Source organism: Pseudophryne corroboree, chromosome 1 (genome assembly GCF_028390025.1).
Source record: "Pseudophryne corroboree isolate aPseCor3 chromosome 1, aPseCor3.hap2, whole genome shotgun sequence".
Classification (NCBI taxonomy): domain Eukaryota; kingdom Metazoa; phylum Chordata; class Amphibia; order Anura; family Myobatrachidae; genus Pseudophryne; species Pseudophryne corroboree.
In genome coordinates, this window is record NC_086444.1 from 211,992,192 (window position 1) to 212,016,418 (window position 24,227).

The window sequence follows — 24,227 nt, forward strand, 5'->3', positions numbered from 1 at the left end:
GATGCCAGCCTTCGAGGCTGGGGGGCAGTCACACAGGGAAGAAACTTCCAAAGTCAGTAGACTTCCCTACGCAAAAATATTCTGGAACTAAGGGCCATTTACAATGCCCTAAGTCAGGCTAGACCCCTGCTTCAACACCGGCCGGTGCTGATCCAGTCAGACAACATCACGGCGGTCGCTCATGTAAACCGACAGGGCGGCACAAGAAGCAGGATGGCGATGGCCGAAGCCACAAGGATTCTCTGATGGGCGGAAAATCATGTGTTAACACGGTCAGCAGTGTTCATTCCCGGAGTGGACAACTGGGAAGCAGACTTTCTCAGCAGACACGACCTCCACCCGGGAGAGTGGGGACTTCATTCAGAAGTCTTCCAAATGATGGTACACCGTTGGGAAAAGCCACAGGTGGACATGATGGCGTCCCGCCTCAACAAAAAGCTAAAAAGATATTGCGCCAGGTCAAGGGACCCTCAGGCGATAGCTGTGGACGCTCTGGTAACACCGTGGGTGTACCAGTCGGTGTATGTGTTCCCTTCTCTGCCTCTCATACCCAGGGTAATGAGAATAATAAGGAGAGGAGTAAGAACTATACTCATTGTTCCGGATTGGCCAAGAAGAGCTTGGTACCCAGAACTCCAAGAAATAATCTCAGAGGACCCATGGCCTCTGCCGCTCAGACAGAACCTGCTGCAGCAGGGGGCCGGTCTGTTCCAAGACGTACCGTGGCTGCGTTTGACGGCATGGCGGTTGAACGCCGGATCCTGAAGGAAAAGGGCATTCCGGAGGAAGTTATCCCTACGCTAATTAACGCTAGGAAAGAAGTGAACGCAAACCATTATCACCGCATATGGCGGAAATATGTTGCGTGCTGTGAGGCCAGGAAGGCCCCAACGGAGGAATTTCAGCTAGGTCGATTTCTGCTCTTCCTACAGTCAGGGGTGACTATGGGCCTAAAATTGGGTTCCATTAAGGTCCAGATTTCGGCTCTATCGATTTTCTTCCAAAATAGAACTGACTTCACTGCCTGAAGTTCAGACTTTTGTTAAGGGAGTGCTGCATAGTCAGCCCCCGTTTGTGCCTCCAGTGGCACCGTGGGATCTCAACGTGGTGTTGGATTTCTTGAAGTCGCATTGGGTTGAGCCACTTAAATCCGTGGAGCTAAAATACCTCACGTGGAAAGTGGTCATGCTGTTGGCCTTGGCGTCGGCCAGGCGTGTATCAGAATTAGCGGCTTTATCATGCAAAAGCCCTTATCTAATTTTTTTATATGGATAGGGCGGAATTGAGGACTCGTTCCCACTTCCTTCCTAAGGTGGTATCAGTTTTTCATGTGAACCAGTCTATTGTGGTGCCTGCGGCTACTTGGGACTTGGAGGATTCCAAGTTACTGGACGTAGTCAGGGCCCTGAAAAATATATGTTTCCAGGACGGCTGGAGTCAGGAAAACTGACTCGCTATTTATCCTGTATGCACCCAACAAGCTGGGTGCTCCTGCTTCTGGGCAGACTGTTGCTCGCTGGATCTGTAGCACGATTCAACTTGCACATTCTACGGCTGGACTGCCGCACCCTAAATCTGTAAAAGCCCATTCCACGAGGAAAGTGGGCTCTTCTTGGGCGGCGGCCCGAGGGGTCTCGGCTTTACAAACTTGCCGAGCTGTTACTTGTGTCAAAGTCAGAAAAATATCACGCTGCACATTGCCATATATGCACCTCATGCGTGTGCCCGCTGCACGTGCATGAGCCCTCCCGTGCGTGCGTATACTCGCGGTTGCGTGCACTCGCGGACGCGCGGTGTGCGCATTTACGGTAGAGTTTGTGTTCGTCTAGCGGGCGACTCAATCGTAACATATTTTAGTCATATAATGTATTTTGTAGATTATGGTCCCTTTGATAGAATCTGAAAGTTTAGTTAATATAGCATGTTCGGGGACAGAGAGATTCCTCTTTGTTTGATACGAAGGGTCAGACAGGGGTTACACAGTGGTGTTTAGTATCCATCGGAAGAGAATATAATTAGCAATATTCCGGTGTTGGTTTGAAGCGGATTACTCGCTCGTGCGTATAGTTATGGACATAAGAAGTTTATGGACATTTACTATATTTGCACTTTATTATCCATGCGGCGGGAAACCCAGTTTCCCTCCCACCTGAGCAGTTTGAAATAGTCACAGCCCACCTGTATGAACCAACCTATGACCTTTTGTTATAATACAGAGACGGATTCCTGTGTCCAATGAACAATAAGAATGTAGGGACCATTGTATTGTACTATGTGTAAGTGTATATAAAGACAAGCCGACCTGGGCCAGCTCTCTACTCTTCTCAACGGTTCTCATCACTGATAATCGGGAGCTGGATATCCAGGAAGGCGCATGCGATTGTTCCCCTTGTGCGTAAGTTCTCTGCAACCATATTTATCTCCTATTTTGTTGTAAGCCATTCTCTCTCTCCTTCCCCCTTTTAAATGTAATTGTGTCTTTGTTGTATTTTAACGTGTAGTAACTCGGTTAGGTATTTTATATTAGTTTGGTAGTGTATAACTTGTATTGTGTATTCTTTTGCGATTGAACGTTCATTCATTTCCTTAAAAGGTGTTAGACCCTTAGACCGGTATTTGAGTGTTTATTATATTGCTAAAAGGGTTCTCAGAGCGTAAGAATCGCTCATACAGCTTTTAAACTAACAAGGTTACACTGTGTTGCATTTACACCTTATCACTGCACAAAGGTTTAACTCTGTGAGCGTCAGCGCCGCTCGTGATCTCCTCGTGGTCTCGAGCGTCCGCTACGCTGATAGCGTATCATTACGTTAGTCGGCAGCCTATAGCGTGCTTGCCTTTACGCTTTAAGCCGTGAGCGAACGTGCCGCTCGTGCGTCTCGTCCACGGCTACGCGTTTGTACGCTACGTGCGTACTCTTACGGTATTCCATACGCCAATTGCGTACTGTGTTCATTAACCTTTTAGAGTGTTTAATATAGGATATATATTAGGCTTTTACAATTGGGGACTCGCCCGCTCTTCACATATCTGCACTAGGTAATTCCAGCAGACATTATCGGTCAGCAAAAGGCGGGAGGTAATATTCCTCGTAGTGCTGACCAGATAAGCGTCTGCTTTGTTTAGTAAGGAGTGCTGAAGGAATCCGGAACCGAAAGGTAGGAACAGTACGTTATTGTCTTTTAAAACCTGTTTAGTTTCTGTTTTACGAACGTACGCATAAGCACAAACACCTGTATTCCTTGTTTAGTATTATTTGTCCGTACCTCATTCTCCTGATTGCCACACACTAGTGATAACGTGTTGAGACATTTGTTGTTATTAATAGTTAAAAGTAATATTTAAGGGAATAATTGTAAAAGGCACGCACACAATCTCGCCTAGAATACAAGGGAGATTTGAGTGGTGGTCAGTGAAGGATTACTGTTAAAGATCATTCACATTGATAAACGTGTAGTGTGTAACTGTGGACGTACTTGGTCTGCGTACACGTGTCCTTACAAGGGCAGGGCATACACAACGCAAGGGTCGACGCACGGAGCGTATATCACGCAACGGAGCGTACGGATACGCCCACATAATACAAACCACACGATAGTATTGTTTTAATAGGCGATAAGGAAGTAACGCGAAAATAACACAAATCTATCTCAAATCCAAAAAGTTTAAAGTTAAAAGAAAAAGACTTTCTCTGTTGTAATTCTTCTGGGTTAGACTATTACTGAATGAAAGGAATTCTGTACAGAAATAAGAGTGTTTGAATGTAAGAGTGTGTATATATAAGATTTCTATTTTATTACGGAAGTGGGAACCATAGGCCAGTAGAAAGAGGTACACCAGCGAGAGTGATATCGTGGGGTGGCTTGGGAGGCGTCCCTTGTTAGTCTCGACACATTTATGAGCAGTAGAGTCTGCTGTACATAACAGACCAGGAGGTCACAGACCAGGAGGTCACAGAACAGGAGGTTCAGGTACAGCAGTCTAGAAGTAGAGAAGCACAACCGAAGAGGGTTGGTGCTAGACCCATATAGGCCAAAGAAGCTCATTGCTGAAGGCATTCACATCCGAAATTTTCGATTCCACTGATCGTTCCGCACATAAGATTAGTTGCTTGTGTGCAGATACGATTGTACCGCATGTGATTGTGTGCATCAGCGTATCATGAATTCAGAAGAACGCTGCTTGCACATTGTTAACGTGATTTGTGTAATTTTATTTTATTTTAATGGAAGTAGCCTGATCACTCAGGGACATTCCAGCGACTGATACTTGCTGGGGAGGGTAAGACACTCCCACACGCCCGAGCAAGTAGACGTACTTAGGTGCCCTAGGTTGGGTACGGAACCTCTGGGAACTTTGGTCGCTGTATTGGCCAGCGTGGACGGGAGTTAAGTGGGCGGACTTCGGAGCAAAACCCCCACCGCAGCCTTACCCCGAGCATCTTGGTTTTTGTAAGGGTTGCCGAAGACCCTGATTTGAAGTCAGAGGTAGTGAAAGCAGCACCTGCAGAGATGGGGGCCAGTTGTTCAGGTAAGGGGCGATCAACCCAGGTTCAGGTTGATTTGGTAAACCGACCAATCGGGTTGGCAAGGTATATCATGTGTGAGAAATATGGTCATCACACAGAAATGTTGTGCAATGAATGGGAAAGGATGACTGTGCATGACGGGGAAAAGTTTGCCCGGGTAGGTAGTTTTAACCCAGAAGTGTTACAGAATTTAAGGAGAAGAGTTTGCCTGATTAAGTCTTCAAAAAGGCGTATTAGACATTATGATTATTTAACATTGTGGCAACAGGAAGGTGAAATACAAAGGGGGTTGGCGCAAGCCACTGGATCTAACCCTATCAGGAAACTGATAGCCACTGCACCCCCACCACCGTACATACCTGGAGAGAAATTGGTTGCAGAGAATGGCACTCAGGGTCATGTTAAATGTGTAGAAGTTAAGGATAATGGAACCAAAGTAAATAATGCTAACACTAATCCGTGCAAGTTGTACCCTGTTTTGAACTTTCCCCAGGATTGTGACCAAGAGGATGAGCCCACAACAATATCAGCACTCTCCCTAGCAGCCACCATATCAGAAACAGCAGTAGGCACGACTCAACCCGTAAGATTAGTAGCAAAGGCCCCTAGCGGAGGGACAGGTGAGGTCGTATCGACTGGTAAGTACGGCACCATACACTATGCTGAAACCATTTCACCACATGTTGTAGAATCTACTCAGAATGATGTTGTTGGACTTAATCCTGTTAGGGTAATAGCAGTGCCAAATGGGAAAACTGACACTTCAGGGGCAACTCCTGTCAGGAACATCGCCATGCACTGTCCCTTTTCCCGAGCAGAATTAAGATCAATGATGTCTGAATTTCTGGATCCTAGGAAAGACTTAGTTGCATGTCAAAAGTATATTAGGGAGCTAGGAAATTCTGCAGAGCCAAATAACAAAGATTGGAGGACAGTTTTGAGGGCATGTTTACCCCCCAGTGTTGATCCGTTAAAGTTTATCGCTGATTGCAAGTTAGATGAGGAAGTACCACTAACAGACGAGTATAATCAGGATAATGTAAAGAGAATCAACTTACAGTTAGGGGTATATTTTCCTGCAGTAGTAAAGTGGAATAAAATCTTAACAATAAAACAAAAAGAAGGTGAATCCACACCAGAGTATTTTCACCGGGCTCTGCAGGATATGGCTAGGTACACTGGTATAGATGACATTAAAACTAATGTACACCACAGGGAAGTAGCTGTTTCAGTATTAATGGACGGTCTAAGAGAGGTTTTAAGGAATAGAATACAAACCACTAGGCCTGATTGGAGAGGTATGTCGGTGGATGCATTGGGAGAGGCTGCTGCTGGGCATGATCGGAATATCATCAGACACAGGGAGTCACAGAGTGATAAGTTAATGGCTGTAAGCATACAGGCCCTCACTACCCGGCCACCTCAGCCCAGAACTGTGACCCCTGTGGGTAAGTCAAGAGGTATAAAATGTTATAGTTGTCACAGAGAGGGACACATGTCACGTGATTGTAAAGCAAAACAAATACAAAATTCATATCAACCCTATAGACAACGACCTGATACGAGACATTGGGATCAAGGACCGAAGGGGCGGAGCTATGAGCCACATGCAGGGGAAACAAAAAGGTATCCCCCAAGAAGAGACTGGCAAATCTCTGATAGTTCCCATCTACCCCCACCACAAGTTATTGCTGCCAGCGCGATTCAGGGAGGTCACCATACCCAATAGGGGTGTGGCCACACCTGTAATCTGCAGCCAGTGAAATTGATTGCAAGTCTTGGAAGTGAACCCGAGATCACAATTGATGTAGCTGGTAAATCATTAAATTTCCTTGTAGATACGGGGGCGGCCAAATCAGTGATAAATTCGACAGTGGGCATGAGAACCACTGGTAAAACAATTCCAGCCATGGGAGTAACGGGAGTAGTACAGCACTACCCTGTTAGAAAACCAGCAGAGATTACAATAGGGCCTTTGCATACCAAGCATTCCTTTTTGCTGGCTGCATCGGCACCGACTAATCTCCTGGGAAGAGATTTATTGTGTAAAATGGGGTGTGTCATTTATTGTACTCCTGAAGGTGTATTCTTAGACATACCTGAGAATCACGCTCAGGAAGTACGAGACATGCTAGACTCACCATCAAAATTAATGTCACATACCGTTATGACAAATAGGAGTTCATCCCAGGTAGAAGAAATGACATCCCAAATACCAGAGTCACTTTGGACTAAAGATGGACAAGACACTGGATTAATGGCAAACGTAGCTCCAGTAGTTGTGCAAGTAAAAGATGGTAGGATAGCTCCAAAAATCCCACAATACCCTCTGAAGCCAGAGGTGGAGTTAGGAGTATACCCCGTAATAGAGCGCTTGCTACAACAGGGCATTCTGGTAAGAACATCCAGCACTGCCAATAGTCCCATCTTCCCTGTGAAAAAGAGTGGGGGGAGGGGTTACAGGCTAGTGCAGGATCTAAGGGGGATTAACAAAATAGTTGAGAGTCAGTTCCCCGTAGTGCCAAATCCAGCTGTCATCCTTATGCAAATCCCTCCCACTGCGAAATTTTTCACTGTTATTGACCTCTGCTCCGCCTTCTTCTCGGTACCTCTGCACCCTGACAGCCAATATTTGTTTGAATTCACATACAGAGGAGTCCAATACACATGGACTCGATTACCACAAGGTTTCATAGACAGCCCAAGTATATTTTCACAGGCTTTGCATGATTGTTTACAGTCTTTCCAACCAGAAAGTGGATCAGTATTGATCCAATATGTGGATGATTTACTACTATGTTCAGATTCACTGGAAGCGTCCCTGAAAGATACGAAACAGCTCCTGTTTCATCTTTCAGACACAGGACACAAGGTTTCCAAAGACAAGTTGCAATTATGCCAGACTAAAGTAAAATATCTGGGACACTGTCTGACACAAGGACTGAGACACCTGACCGCTGATAGAATTCAAGCAATTCGAGACATGACTCTGCCACAAACCCAGCAACAGATCAGAACGTTTCTAGGAATGTGTGGGTATTGCCGTAACTGGATCCCAGGTTTTTCCATTCTAGCATTACCTTTGCAGGAGATGGTCTCATCAAACAAACCTGATCGGATTTCGCATACAGACGAATCCGAGATGGCATTTGAGAGACTTAAACAGTGCCTAACGCAGGCACCAGCATTAGGTATGCCAGACTACGGGAAACCCTTTGAGCTGTACGGAACAGAAAGTGCTGGTTGCGCGGCAGGCGTCCTAACCCAAAAGCACGGTGATGCCAGCAGGCCGGTAGCATACTACAGCGCTCAGCTAGATACGGTAGCGCGATCCCTCCCCACATGCTTGCGAAGTGTCGCTGCGATAGCATTGCTAGTAACGAAAAGCGAAGATGTAGTGCTAGGACACAACCTCACAATCCATACACCTCATGCAGTGTCAGCCTTACTAAATTCTGCCCAAACCAGACATGTCTCATCCGCACGGTTTACAAGGTGGGAATTAGCACTAATGGCCCCTGTAAACATCACCATAAAGAGATGCAGTGCACTAAATCCAGCAACGTATCTCCCAGGTGTGCCTGGACAGGCACAAAGGGTGGGGGATGAGAGTGATGGAGGAGGATTTAGTACAGACACTGACTCACATGATTGTATGGAAAATTTGACCCAAAATTTCACGGCAAGGCCTGACATCAGTGACAACCCATTGGAAGATGTAGATCTTACTTTCTACACTGACGGTAGTTGTCACAGACAGACGGACTCGGGAGACTTGTGTACTGGATACGCAGTCGTAGATGACCAAGGCACCATAGAAGCAGAACCGCTAGGCCCATCTCACTCAGCCCAGGTTGCTGAACTGGTTGCCCTAAGGGCAAAACAGCCAATATCTATACCGACTCTAGATACGCCTTCGGGGTAGTCCATGATTTCGGAGCCCTATGGCGCCTCAGAAATTTCATGACGGCAAGTGTATATTAGGCTTTTACACTTGGTCGGGTTCAAACACTTTTGCAAGAGTCTACAAGTTTGATACCCTGGCTGAGGAGGACCTGAAGTTTGCTCATTCGGTGCTGCAGAGTCATCCGCACTCTCCCGCCCGTTTGGGAGCTTTGGTATAATCCCCATGGTCCTTACGGAGTCCCAGCATCCACTTAGGACGTCAGAGAAAATAAGATTTTACTCACCGGTAAATCTATTTCTCGTAGTCCGTAGTGGATGCTGGGCGCCCATCCCAAGTGCGGATTGTCTGCAATACTTGTATATAGTTATTGCCTAACTAAAGGGTTATTGTTGAGCCATCTGTTGAGAGGCTCAGTTATATTTCATACTGTTAACTGGGTATAGTATCACGAGTTATACGGTGTGATTGGTGTGGCTGGTATGAGTCTTACCCGGGATTCAAAATCCTTCCTTATTGTGTCAGCTCTTCCGGGCACAGTATCCTAACTGAGGTCTGGAGGAGGGTCATAGTGGGAGGAGCCAGTGCACACCAGGTAGTCCTAAAGCTTTCTTTAGTTGTGCCCAGTCTCCTGCGGAGCCGCTATTCCCCATGGTCCTTACGGAGGCCCAGCATCCACTACGGACTACGAGAAATAGATTTACCGGTGAGTAAAATCTTATTATTTATTATTTATTTATTACCAGTTATTTATATAGCACACACATATTCCGCAGCGCTTTACAGAAAATATTTGACCATTCACATCAGTCCCTGCCCCAGTGGAGCTTACAATTTATGTTCTCTAATACATACATGTACACGCACACACCTTCATGCTAGGGTTAATTTTTGAGCCAATTAACCTACTAGTATATTTTAGGATTGTGGGAGGAAACCCACACAAGCACGGGGAGATTAAACAAACTCACCACAGGACCATGGTGGGAATCAAACCCATGAACTCAGTGTTGTGAGGCAGTAATGCTAACCATTACACCATCTGTGAGGCCCATGTCCATCTTGTATTTCTCGTTTCTGGATATGCAGATAGCTTGAGACTGCTTTGAGGAGTCCTACAAGGCTTTCATCTTGAAGTGGATGCAGGTTATCTGCATCTAGCCTCAGTTATCCATGTTGAAGGTCAGTGTATCAGAGGTACCTTAAGTGGCGAATGCGTCTTGATAGCTGTATGTTTACTTACTACACAAGAAACCACTTCCCTTCTAGACACACATCTGTCATCTCACTGTCATTGAAGATGCTGCAGATGTCGATCTCACAAATAACCAAACCTTACATTGTGATGGAGGACATCTACTATAATGGTAAACCACAGGTTATCCTTTCCATTAGAGAGAATAATACCATTTATATACTAGGTGGAAAGTGGAATTGTGCACTCACCCCCAAATTACTGCCTCAGTTCTCCTACAGGTTGTGCGTTCCTCTAAGTGATTTCTAAGGGTATGAGCATGGGAAGTAATAATGGAGTTGTTTTCCCATGAATTTAGCAGTAGTTTATGTAGTCTCCATGTGAATGATTATCACAAATAGTCCAGTCCACTATGCTCATTTTCTATACAACCTGTCACTCACCAATGACTGCAGATCACACATAAGATACATTATATATGTTTAAAAGCAGACTGAGAAAACTGTGATTAGTACTTATTATGAAGTTATCGTGGATAAGGACAGTTTAGTTCTAAATAGTTTTCTATCTTGCAACCACGCACACAAAGTATGGACTCAATGCTTGGTGACCAATGTCCCAGAGAGTTCATGTATACAATGCTTTTTTATGGGTCTACTATTTTGTTTGCAGGCCACGGTGGTAGTTTCTACAGGCACGCACAAGCTGCCGCTATCCAATGGGAAGAGTTGGGTGTTTCTTGGTGTGGGCATTTCTTGCAGCGTATGTGTCAGGCACTTCAGGGCACCAACTTTTACACCAACATGCAAACAAAAGATTTTATTTTATGGGATGGAATTATAAAAATTAGATAGACAAAGAGGGGCCCACTTAAATAGAACTGTCATTTTGGAGAATGAGGTTCTTCCTATACTTTTAATGGGATGCATTCTGTAAATGCCAGTTACACTTATACAGAGAAGCAGCTTCCTAGGGGTGGTCTTCAGTTTGCCGGCTGCCGGGATCCCGGCGCACAGTATACCGGCACCAGAATCCCAACAGCCGGCATACCGACATCTTTTCTCCCTCTTGGGGGTCCATGAACCCCCTGCAGGGAGAATAGATAGCGTGGCATGCGTAGCGCACCACCGTGCCCGCAGCGTTGCGAGAACAGTAAGCCAGCAAGGGGCTCATTTGCGCTCGCCCAGCTGTCGGTATGCCGGCGGTCGGGATCCCAGCGTCGGTATGCTGGCCGCTGGGAGCCCGGCCGCCAGCATACTTTACTACACCCGCTTTCTAGGCATCCTTGGGCCAATGTATTGAAAACTGTAAAACATGCAAAGTGAAACTATTTAAAGACCATCCAATGTCTCCTTAAACCGAACTGTATTATGGAAGATGAACTAAAATTGTTACTTGACGTAACGTAATGATGTAATGGTCTTACAGTGGTAGCACATTTTTCAGGTATAGCCCTAAAGTTGTTTCTTTGGGTTGAGTACACAACTGTGACACAGGTTGTTTCTTTGGGTTCAGTACCAAGAACTGTGACACAGGAGCTATAAGAATAGAAACAGATGCTCTAGCACACACAAAGAAGTGCGAGTCCACACTATGTGGAGGTTATAAATTAACTTTACTGACTATAAAATAAAATAAAAGTAGTGACACAAAAAGGTAAAGAATAAATGGGGGTGGAAATCATTTACTTTGCTACCTTGACATTTTTTTACTATATTTGCTACAATAAATGTTAAATATCAACATGTATTCCTGGGAATGTCAGCACTGCTTTCTTTTATAAGCCAACTTCTATTTTAGTTTTACTGATCTTTCAATGTAATGTATTTTCTTTTGCACAGGCATTGGTGGCTTATAAAATGGGATACCAATTTTTTAATCTGTTTATGCTTTGTATAGCACCTTACCAACAACAATTTGCTTTGATTGAAGTCTTAAAGCACAGATGCCCGTAGCCTTATTTCAGAGACTTGTTAGTGAATGTCATGTCGAAGCTTAAAATATACCCAATTATTCTCAGCACAAAATCCCCAAGTGTGTCATGAAGTGTAGTCAAGTATGCCACAAATATAATTAAATGGATATAACTGAGTATAACAATTTGATAGACGTTTTTAAGTGAAAAGGTTACATTAGAGTTATAATAAATGAAAGAGTTATGAATCAAGGTAGTTATGTTTGCAGTTTTCAAACTAGGTGTTTATTGTCTGTTATGATTTGGTTAAAGGCTATTGGGGCTTATATTTTACTTGTTACTAGACAAGTCACCACAGGGAAATGGGTATTTTTCTCTTTTGCCAAACAAAATAGAAAGAAATTAATTAAAAGCAGAGCTAACTGTAAGTACACATCAAGATACTTTGGAACAGACATGACATATTTAGTACTACTCAGTGTTCTTAAAAAAAAGTTTAGGCACAAGATCTCTTCGCTTAGTAACTGTCAGCGTGAAGTTGTAAAACCAGACTAAACATAAAACACATATAAACGATCAGTAAATTAATTCCAAAACTGATTGGGTCCACTCCATCTTTTAATCGACAGTCTTATGAATAGCAGTCATCTGATTCAAACAGGTAAGAAGAGTAACGAAAGGCTGTTTTGTAAGCCTGATAGCCTTTAAACTACAAAGCTTTGACGAATTAACTAAATTTTGGATGTTTCTTGACTTTTATGTCTTTCTTGGTGTTTGTAGTTTGTATTAAGGTAGGGTTTAGTTGTTTATATACAGGAAGATCAGATTTTAGTTATGTCTCCTGTTCCAAAAATTTTCCTGCGCTAGTGGTAATATTTGTTTTGTTTGGATGTAATTGTGTTGTGCCCGGGGGTGGATTTAAGAGTGAGGGCACCCCTAGGCACAACAGTAATGGCTGCCCCCCGTCTTCCTAATTTTATTATTTTTATTGATTGGTTATAAGCCCTCATTTTATGACAGCCAATTTAATAGAATAATAAAAAAAAGCCATGCCATTTTAATTATTTACACATATTTACTAAGTAGAAGGACAGCTTACAGTTGCAGTCTGTGCATGTCCTACCAGTTTACACTCCATTAAAGATGGCATATGGTACAGGTCAGTGGAAATATTTTGCAATTTCTGGCACTTTTTGGGCTGACAGTATCGACACAACCATTTTGAGTGCAGCCCCCAAACAAGTGCCGCCCCTAGGCACGTGACTCACATGCCTAATGAGACATTTTCCACTGGCTGTGCCTTGGTGGAGCAAAAGTACGTCAATTTGCTGATATACTGTGAAGTATTTTTGTTGCAGGTATGCTGTCCGGATACTAAGTAGGGTGAAATTGTCTCAATGGATGGTTCCATTGTTTAAAGTTAAAGGAGTGTTGTACACCAGTGAATTGTTTGATATGGAACTGAGTTGTTTCCATTTTTTATGCCACCGTATTCCGTTTCTCTCACTCCTCTTAATAAATTGCCAATTAAAAAATCAACATTTTTAATGCCAAAACTGTTGTCTTTCATTTCATTCATTATTTATATTGTATTATTCCAGAAGAAAGGTAAGATTCCAAACAAACCAGGTCTCAAAGGACCAGAACATTTATCATAATATTTTCAAGCAACATATAGAACAGTGTGAATTTTTATTTCAGATCATCACTTTGCTGGTGGTGCTCCGAAGAGTCAAACAATGTTGCAATTATAAGGAAGAGAAAGAAGTCTCTGTTTCTGGGGCGCTCTAATTGAGCAAGTTTTAAAATGTTACTAAATTTTATTGGTATGCAATAATCAATGATCAATTCTACTAATCATTCATAAAATTCATATATAAAAAACATATATAATGACAAAAAGTGCAAAGTATAAGATATCATATGTGAGAAAAATGACAAAGTATCAGCTTATGCTGTGGATCATTTTCAATAATGGATAGAAAACTATCCTGTAAATCAGTCTGTCATGGCTGAATTATTAGATACACAAAATGATACAGTTAAAAGAAACAGGGCATCAGGGGGGTCATTCAGGTGCGAACACAAAGTGGCAGTTGTATGCACACGAGTGCGTTGATAGAAAGTCAGTGGTTGGGGGTGGTAACGTGGAGTGGTCATGTGAACGCAGGTGTGTCATGGCCATTCGGACAGTGTTTTCTTGGTGTGCATTCATCAGCAGCAGTGATCACACTTGCTACTGGAAAAACCTATCCGTCCTGGGAGATCAGCTCAGCCTGCACGTCTACAGAGGCACTCAGGCTCTGTGTGGCAACTCGATGTGCGACGATGTACTGTAAGCAATGTTTCTGCAATCATGCTGTGCCATATGCAAATGATGCAATCGCAGTGGGCGTTCTTTTACATGTGTTTGCGTTCTTTTACATATGTTAGCTTCTGCCCACATTAGCATATAATCTCAATTGCATACGGCAAATCATTACAACAGGAGTAGGAAGAACAACCGCACCTGAATGACCCTCCCCGTGTGCCATGTAAAGGTGAAAATGTGACAACTATCAGATTTAGGATACCTATAAATACGAAAATGTTCGTGTATATATAGCACAATAATTTATCTAGTATCCAAATATAGCACAGTCTGCTTGTTAGAGGGCATGGTTATCTATAGGGGGTACACACGCATCGATGTGTGCTGAGCGATCTAGCACAGAACGCTCAGCACACATCTCTCCCCCTGCTCAGCACACAGCGCGATGTGCTGAGTGAAGGGGGGGGATGCTCACTTCACCCAACAGTGAAGTGAGCGCTCTAACTATATTGTGCCGGCATGCAGGCCAATCTAGAGTCAGCGACAGCGACGCGTGGCTATCGCTACGCGGTATACACTCGGAGAGATGCGTGCTTCTTTTCTAAACAATCTAGTCAGATTGGTTAGAATTCAAGCACACATCACTACGTGTGTACCCCCCTTACCAGTGTATAGAGACGCAGAAGTGCTTAATAGATTTGGGGAAGCGACCCCATTGTGATTAAATTTAAGCTATAAATAAAAGAGCTCATATAATCCACATCCTGCTTCTACTTCCCACCGGTGTCTGACTAAGAACAGTGGGTGAGGGTGCAAGGGACTAGATCAGGGATGAGGGAAAATAGGTGCAGTATAAGGGATCATCTGTTGTGCATGGGGTCAGACTCAGGCCATCACCCCTGATGAAGATCCAGTGCAGGGGAGGCAGTAAGACGCCACACAATAAAGGTCACTTTAGAAATATGTGTAAGTACAGTACAAAGTACTGCAGTGAACTGAACACAATGAAAAAAAATTCCCTTGTCAGCAAATCATAGACCGTAGTGGTCTACCTACCTCTGGTGTCCGTATCTTCTTTGATTGATTGATAATTGCTATGGGCAAACCCCTACTTGTTCTCTATGGAAGGTTTGATGCATCTCCCCTGTAATGAGGTCAGCAGTATCGGGATCCGGGAGAAACAGAAAATAAGCCGACAAACGCAACCCAATCATAGCTTTTTCAAAAATGAGCTGTACCAGTAGCAAGGCTAGAGCAGGAATCAGTGGGCTTGATTAGGGATAATGGAGCACTTATTTGTTAATATAAATGATGCTTTGGGATACTATGAAATGAGTTTAGGTCTCCTTTAATTATTATTTGTAGGCAATTTACAGGCCATATGTGTTTCAGTTTAGCAGATAAATGATATTTCTTATTAAAAGTGCTTCTTGCCTTCAGCAAAATAGAATAGAAAAATAATACTCCCTAAACACCATCGAGTTTCCACATGAAATTAAAGAAAAGAGAAATACAATTAGATTACTACTGAGGAACGATTCTGGAATTAACTTTTACAGAAATTGAAAATAGTACAATAATCAAAACCAGTATGGCCGATTTCATTGCAAATGTATCAGTGGCACTTCCTGTGTCTTGGTGTATCTTCAAAGTGTTTCTATCTCATTTTAAAGGTCCTAATTCATAATTAATACTATCCTTGACATTTCCTTTCTAATGGATGTGGTTTATATAATTTTGAAACTATCACTTTGGGTTGCCTTTAATAACATAAACCTTCCAATGCTTCAGGGCAACATATACTGTATATATATTTTTCCTATGACATATAACTGATTTTAGGTGATTTAATATATACAGTATTGAGCACTAAGCTGTTGTTATATATAATGACTATAAAAATAATTCATCCCTTTGGCATTTTTCATAAATTATCAAAATGGATTTGTTCAGTAATCCTTTTCACCGCCAGACACACAATGCTATGCAAAGTCAAAAAGTCAAATGAAAACTAAATTTAAAAAAACTCTAAAGCTATATCTTAATTACAAATAAAAATGACAATGGGGCAGATGTATTAAGCCTGGAGAAGTGATAAAGCAGTGATAAGTGGCACCAGCCAATCAGCTCCTAACTGTCATTTTTCAAACCCGTAATGATTGGCTGGTGCGTTATCACCTTCCACTTATCACTGCTTTATCACTTCTCCAAGCTTAATACATCTGCCCCAATAATTGATGAAATATTTATTCTCCCAACTGGTCAGGATACAGGTAAATCAACCCTACATCAATCAGTTATATTCAGAGGTCTGATAATAAACAAGTGTAAAATGTTTTCATTGCTTTCAAAAATAAATTTAAATGACTGTGAGATGTCCCATAGTTGATTTCTGAATTTCCAAATAAGAGATTCATTATGAAGTTCATAGAACGTTCAAATGAAATCTGGAAAAGGGTTAATGAAAAGAACCAATTAGAGTAATGATGTAAAAGGATTTCAAAGACGTTTCATATTCCCAGGCACACTATTCATTATAAAGAAACGGAGAGATAATGACACAACTAACTTTGTGTAGAACATAACATTCTATGAAACTGAACAGCCATGAGAGAAGGGCCCATATCATGGAACCTATCAAGGACCATCGCAACTGTGTAAAAGTCTTCCATGCATACTGTAGATGGGAGCATCTATCCATAGAGGGAAAACACAGTACTCTCCAATATTCTGCTGTTTATGGGACGTGGCAAAAAACTTATCACAACACTTAACAGCATCTGTCCCTAGCCTTTGATATCATCACCAATGTACTTTTAGAGTCCTGAGAGCTAACACCAGCAGAGAAGGTAACACAAAGTGGAGTTGGGTGGGATCGACCAGTAGCCACAAGGCTGCACAGATGTGCCTTTTGCACATAGCATCCAAATAAACAGTATTAATTCACTAAATGTATTGTAATTTGTAACATGTATTAGTAAATTAGCTATATGTTTGAAAGTGGAATTACCTTTTCACATTTTTCAAGGGGCACTTTCATGTCAGTCTCAATGTTAGTTTCCATTAACACTTTAATTACATCATTAGTTATCTGTCTTTGGGCAGAATTAAAATGTTTATCCAAAGTGACGGGGGATTGCGAGGCGATATTCAATTGCCCACACTGATCGCACTGATTACACTCAGGTTTAGGCATGCAAAGCACCTAAACCCGACTAAACTAATGGCTGTGAGCATGAATAGATCCGTTTGGGTGCTCAAACGGGTCTCTTTATGCGCATTTCAGCTTGCCACCTCCAGGGGTAGCAACATTTGAATAGCTGCCGATGGGAGCACTCGGGTGCTAGGCCCCGCGATAAGAATTGAATCCGGCCCATTGACTTAAACTCATCTAATTTACAAATTCAATTCCCGGCTCTGGGACACCCTACAGTATATCCAAAATGTGTTAGATACAAAAAAATTCCAGGACGATTTTTTACCTTAAATACAAATCCTTTAAAAATAAAAGTGACCAGATGACGTCACTGCACCAGGAGATCACAGAGTTTTGTTTCACTGACTTAGAATAGGAGGGATATCCTCTTACTGTCAGTAAGAGCCTGTTACTGATTCCACACACTCTGCAGTGGGCAGGTAACTCACTGTCTCCACCAAGCTCCTACACCAGCACTTGGAACGGACTACTTCTGAAATGCATGAACACACTGCTGTTACACCTCCTCGTTGGTGTTGGCTAATTCCTACTGGTCCCTCACCATGTATCAGTCTCTGCAGGGTAGCTGCAAGAAGGTTTGAGCTTGGACACAATCCAGAACAGCAGAAGAACAGAATAGAGTTTTGCGGTATTCTAGTGGTCATAGGATACAGCAGATGAATCATCTTAAATTTATAATGCATCACTATTGTGCCCTGGAAATTGTAAAAGTTGGTGAACTCTCCATGTGCACCTGCTGGGTGACCTGTATCATGTGACCTGCTGGGTGGTCTGGAAACTGTGACAGTTATTTGTAGGGTGCTGTTCAGTGTGCCTGACTGGAGCATCAAAAGGCAGAGATTCTTGGTGAAGGGATCCTGCTAGCAAGATGCTAGGACTATGGGCCAGCAACAGTGCTTTAGGAAAGCAACAGTTCCATCCACAGAGCTCATCCTAGTTACAGTCCTGATTCTTGTGTAATGTTGTGTGTAGTCTGCATATTTTTGTGTGCAAATTGTATACTTTCCTACTGCACATGTGCATCAATCTTCTATCATGACCGGAACATTTTGGGCATACCCCTTATGTTTAGAGTGGCAGAATGGACACTGGAGGCAGGGCTGGTGCTAGGGTACTCGGTGCCCCCTTGCAAACTATATATTTGCACCCTCCCTTCCATACTTTAGAAAGGGTCAGAACACACAAAAAAGGGTGTAATCTCACAAGAAAGGGGAGTGGCCACACAATTTAACATCCAATTCAAATTATGCCACAGGCTATAGCACAATCTTATTCACATTATACCTCACACCCTGATTCAGAGATGGATGGAAATGCAATGCTGCATGCAGAAGAGATGCTGCCTGCATTTAGCTGTGATCTCAGCTCTGCGGCCAACATCACAAGCTGAGATTCAACATCGTGACCAACTTACTCAGCTGACCAATGGAAGTCTGGGCTGCGAGACCTGGAAATCTGCATGGTAGAATATGGGGACAACACAAAATGCCCACAGTAGTAGTGTTCCTTATACTCAATGCCCACAGTAGTAGTCTCCCTTATACACAATGCCCACAGTAGTAGTGCGGCTTATACACATAATGCCCACAGTAGTAGTTCCTCTTACACATAATGTCACACAGTAGTGCCCCTTACACATAAAGCCTACACTAGTAGTGCCCCTTAAGCACATAATGCCAACAGAGGTAGTGCCTCTTACACATAATGCCCACAGTAGTGATACCCCTTATACACATAATGCCCACAGTATTAGTGACAGTTACACATAATGCCTCCAGTAGTAGTGCCTCTTATACACATAATGCCACAGTAGTGTTCTCCCTTACACATAATGCCCATAGTAGTAGTGCCCCTTATACACATAGGGGGTCATTCAGGTGTGACCATCTGTAAAAAGTACTTATTCTTGGTATTTTGTGCATGCATAGGACCCATTCTACATCTACGCAAATGGGTCCTGCTGCACAAGATGCAGGCCTGCATCGGACTGTCGTTGAGTGCAAGCTGCCCGATGGTGGGTACTTTGATCCAATGCAGCTCAGATCACTAGTGCAGTAGGAGGTATCTTCATATAATTGATGCCTCCTGCTGCATTTACATACAGCTCTATCACTGCTGCTTCCTAGGATGCAGCAATGATAGTAAATCCGACCGCACCTTAATGATCCCCCCCATAATATCCACAATATCCACAGTAGTAGTGCCCCTTATACACACAATTCCCACAGTAGTAGTAACCCTTACACATTATGCAACAGGACACAGCACTGTACTTACTTGAAGCCCCACTCCTGCCCCCATCAAAATTTCAGTGGGTGTCTGACAAATGGAGAAGGCAGTGGCGGCACCTCTCCAGCCTGGCATCTCCCTGCATCTCAGAGCCTGATTACCACAGCACACCGGTCCTGATTGGGTGTGTTTTTGCCCCAAATTGACCACAATGCAGAAACAAAATATGAACTGATTGTGATGATGATGACAAAAGGCAGGTACTTCTGACTATAGTGTAAACATAGAAAAAAAGAAAAAAGAAGACTCTTGTTGGGAAGCACTCATATACAGATAATGTTGTACGACTAAATGTCACAATAGCTAACTAAAATGCAATATTTTATTAATTCTCATTAAAATTAATTATTGAGGAGTTCAATGAACGCCGATGTTTGTTAAATAGTGACATTGCGAAAATATAGAGAGTAATATATAAATTGCAAGGTGCAAATACCTAATTCAGGCCGAAATGGGTATGTCTATAATTTTGTTAATAATCACACTCCAACTGGAGGACAACCTGTGATGAAAAGTTGCTCATTTATTGTAAATATGACCGTCATTTATAAACTGCTATATATCCCAAATGGGAATTTTGATCCTAGCAGATGGTTGAATCATAGGTCATAACCGAGATGTAAGACAATGCTCTATATTGGTGACAGATGGGTGGCAAATATTTGCAGTACCAGGGTGTTCCTTGGTAGTCTCCTATCCAAGTACTTAACCCGGCCCTCCACTGCTTGGCTTCCAAGATCAGATGAGATTGGGCATCTCCAGCGGGGTATGACCGCAGACCTTATGCTCACCCTTGTCACACTGTGTCCAAAATTGGGCACAGATAGGAGCCAATTTGCGTTGTTATGTGAGCCACAGGTATCGACACAGCTGATTTGATGTGGAAATCAATTTTTTTTATCACAGATGATAAAGTATAACAAAAGATTAAATACCCATCTAAGTTTTCACGGCTTAAGTAGTCGCAGTACAAGTAGAAAAAACCTCTATACTGCACAGTTATCACATGTATGTAAATCAATCATTAAATCATAGTATTATTTTAACTGTGCAAAAGAGGGAAACCTCCAAATTTGGTCTCCAAAACAAAAATGAATGTATGAGATTACACTATGAATTGTGAGAATCAAATAACATAAGCAATGAAACCTTCAGCTCTAATGACCAATCAGAAATTATTTTCAAGTAATAGGAAAATAATAAGTTGACACAGAGTATATTCCATATGATATATATATGTCATAAGTTGATACTGAGATAAATATGGATTTCTGCAGTGTAAAAAAAGAAGGCGTTTGTGTGTTGGATAGGGTCCAAAATTAGCAGATGTATCCACATCCGCTTTTTTGATAGAAATGTAGACCCCACTAGGGTTGCACTTATTCCCTTGCTGGTGATAATTGACTGTCACTTGTTCATATAGTATAATAGTCTATGTACCATGTGGGTAAGATTTTGTAAATACCGGTCCGTGCAATAGAAAATGCACTGGTGCATAAATCACGTGTATTTACCAAACCAGGTGTACATTCATAAAGTTTTTGTCCTACTTGTATACTGAGGGAGATCCTGGTATAGGGAAGGTGCCGGCCGCGTCTGCCCGCGTTCTGCCTGCTGCCGTGCTCCGGCCGCACTATACTTCCTGTTAAGCTGGTTCCCTTGGCGACAGACTTTGCCGAGAACGGCTCGTTGCGGTCACGTGTGCGCACCACGTGACCGTGAGGATGTTGTCTCCTTCCTTCCTGACGTACGTTTCGCAAATAGCTTGGACCAAGCTATTTTTGAAACGTACGTCAGGAAGGAAGGAGACAACATCCTCACGGTCACGTGGTGCGCACACGTGACCGCAATGAGCCATTCTCGGCAAAGTCTGTCGCCAAGGGAACCAGCTTAACAGGAAGTATAGTGCGGCCGGAGCACGGCAGCAGGCAGAACGCGGGCAGACGCGGCCGGCACCTTCCCTATACCAGGATCTCCCTCAGTATACAAGTAGGACAAAAACTTTATGAATGTACACCTGGTTTGGTAAATACACGTGATTTATGCACCAGTGCATTTTCTATTGCACGGACCGGTATTTACAAAATCTTACCCACATGGTACATAGACTATTATACTATATGAACAAGTGACAGTCAATTATCACCAGCAAGGGAATAAGTGCAACCCTAGTGGGGTCTACATTTCTATCAAAAAAGCGGATGTGGATACATCTGCTAATTTTGGACCCTATCCAACACACAAACGCCTTCTTTTTTTACACTGCAGAAATCCATATTTATCTCAGTATCAACTTATGACATATATATATATCATATGGAATATACTCTGTGTCAACTTATTATTTTTCTATTACTTGAAAATAATTTCTGATTGGTCATTAGAGCTGAAGGTTTCATTGCTTATGTTATTTGATTCTCACAATTCATAGTGTAATCTCATACATTCATTTTTGTTTTGGAGACCAAATTTGGAGGTTTCCCTCTTTTGCACAGTTAAAATAATACTATGATTTAATGATTGATTTACATACATGTGATAACTGTGCAGTATAGAGGTTTTTTCTACTTGTACTGCGACTACTTAAGCCGTGAAAACTTAGATGGGTATTTAATCTTTTGTTATACTTTATCATCTGTGATAAAAAAAATTGATTTCCACATCAAATCAGCTGTGTCGATACCTGTGGCTCACATAACAACGCAAATTGGCTCCTATCTGTGCCCAATTTTGGACACAGTGTGACAAGGGTGAGCATAAGGTCTGCGGTCATACCCCGCTGGAGATGCCCAATCTCATCTGATCTTGGAAGCCAAGCAGTGGAGGGCCGGGTTAAGTACTTGGATAGGAGACTACCAAGGAACACCCTGGTACTGCAAATATTTGCCACCCATCTGTCACCAATATAGAGCATTGTCTTACATCTCGGTTATGAACTATGATTCAACCATCTGCTAGGATCAAAATTCCCATTTGGGATATATAGCAGTTTATAAATGACGGTCATATTTACAATAAATGAGCAACTTTTCATCACAGGTTGTCCTACAGTTGGAGTGTGATTATTAACAAAATTATAGATATACCCATTTCGGCCTGAATTAGGTATTTGCACCTTGCAATTTATATATTACTCTCTATATTTTCGCAATGTCACTATTTAACAAACATCGGCGTTCATTGAACTCCTCAATAATTAATTTTAATGAGAATTAATAAAATATTGCATTTTAGTTAGCTATTGTGACATTTAGTCGTACAACATTATCTGTATATGAGTGCTTCCCAACAAGAGTCTTCTTTTTTCTTTTTTTTTATGTTTACACTGCGAATAACTGACTCGGGGGAGCACCACTGATGGGTAGCTTTTTGATACATAAATTTAAGGAATGTGTTACCTTACGTATCTGCTCCCCAAAATAAGGATTTGAACCTTAAATTTAATTATCAGTTAATACAGATAACTATCATTATACACATACACCAATTATACCAGTGCGGTTTCCAAATTTTTTGTTTTTCAACTTCTGACTATAGGCCTGATTCAGGGTTGATAAAATCTTTCTCTAATGGGCAAAACCATGTTGCACTGCAGGTGGGGCAGATATAACATGTCCAGAGAGAGTTAGATTTGGGTGGGGTGTGTTCAAACTGACATCTAAATTGCAGTGTAAAAATAAAGCAGCCAGTATTTTCCCTGCACAGAAACAAAATAACCCACCCAAATCTGACTCTCTCTGCACATGTTACATCTGCCTTACCTGCAGTGCACATGGTTTTGCCCATTAGACAAAAATTTTGCTTTTGTCATCAGGTCTGAATTAGGCCCTATGTGCATTGTGATTCCTCCCTCTTATACGATAATTGTTGTGTGGCTATTGTGATCTATTAATGTTATTACTGTACTTAATATTTGTTAATGTTGTTCTTTTAAAAGGGAAGAAGAGAGGCTGTTTTATTTATTACAAAATACTTAGTACTTTAATTTTGTATTTGCGTTTGTTTTTTTTAGAGATGTGCGGCGGGCACTTTTCGTGTTTTGTGTTTTGGTTCCAATTCCCTGCGCGTGTTTTGGTTTTGGATTGGTTTTGCCTAAACCACCCTTTCGTGTTTTGGTTTTGGTTTTGGATCTGGATGATTTTTGAAGAAAAAAAACATAAAAACAGCTAAAATCACAGAATGTGGGGGTAATTTTGCTCCTACGGTATTATTAACCTCAATTACATTCATTTCCACTCATTTCCAGTCTATTCTGAACACTGAACACCTCACAATATTGTTTTTAGGCCAAAAGGTTGCACCGAGGTGGCTGTATGACTAAGCTGAGCGACACAAGTGTGCGGCACCAACACTTGACCCATCTAGGAGTGGCACTGCAGTTGCAGACAGGATTGCACTTAAAAATATTGGCCCCAAACAGCACATGATGCAAAGAAGAAAAAGAGGCGCTCCCACCCACCCTTATGTTGTATAAACAGGACATGCACACTTTAACAAACCAATCATTCCAGCGAAAGGGTCTGCCACATGACTGTGGCTGAAATGACTGGTTTGTTTGGGCCCCCAACAAGAAAGAAGCAATCAATCTCTCCTTGCACAAACTGGCTCTACAGAGGCAAGATGTCGACCTCATCCTCATCCTCTGATTCCTCACCCCTTTCACTGTGTACATCCTCCTCCTCACAGATTATTAATTCGTCCCCACTGGAATCCACCATCACAGGTCCCTGTGTACTTTCTGGAGGTAATTGCTGGTCAGGGTCATTCCGGAGGAATTTATAATTCATTTTGATGAACATCATCTTCTCCACATTTTGTGGAAGTAACCTCCTACGCCGATTGCTGACAAGGTTACCGGCTGCACTAAA

At 42.4% G+C, this 24,227-nt stretch overlaps 2 pseudogenes; one reads left to right on the top strand and one right to left on the bottom strand.

The window, feature by feature from the left end:
* Positions 1-20,018: 20,018 nt before the first annotated feature.
* On the bottom strand, positions 20,019-20,139 carry LOC134942819 (5S ribosomal RNA; annotated as a pseudogene).
* A 1,981-nt stretch (positions 20,140-22,120) lies between these two features.
* On the top strand, positions 22,121-22,241 carry LOC134942831 (5S ribosomal RNA; annotated as a pseudogene).
* Positions 22,242-24,227: the final 1,986 nt, after the last annotated feature.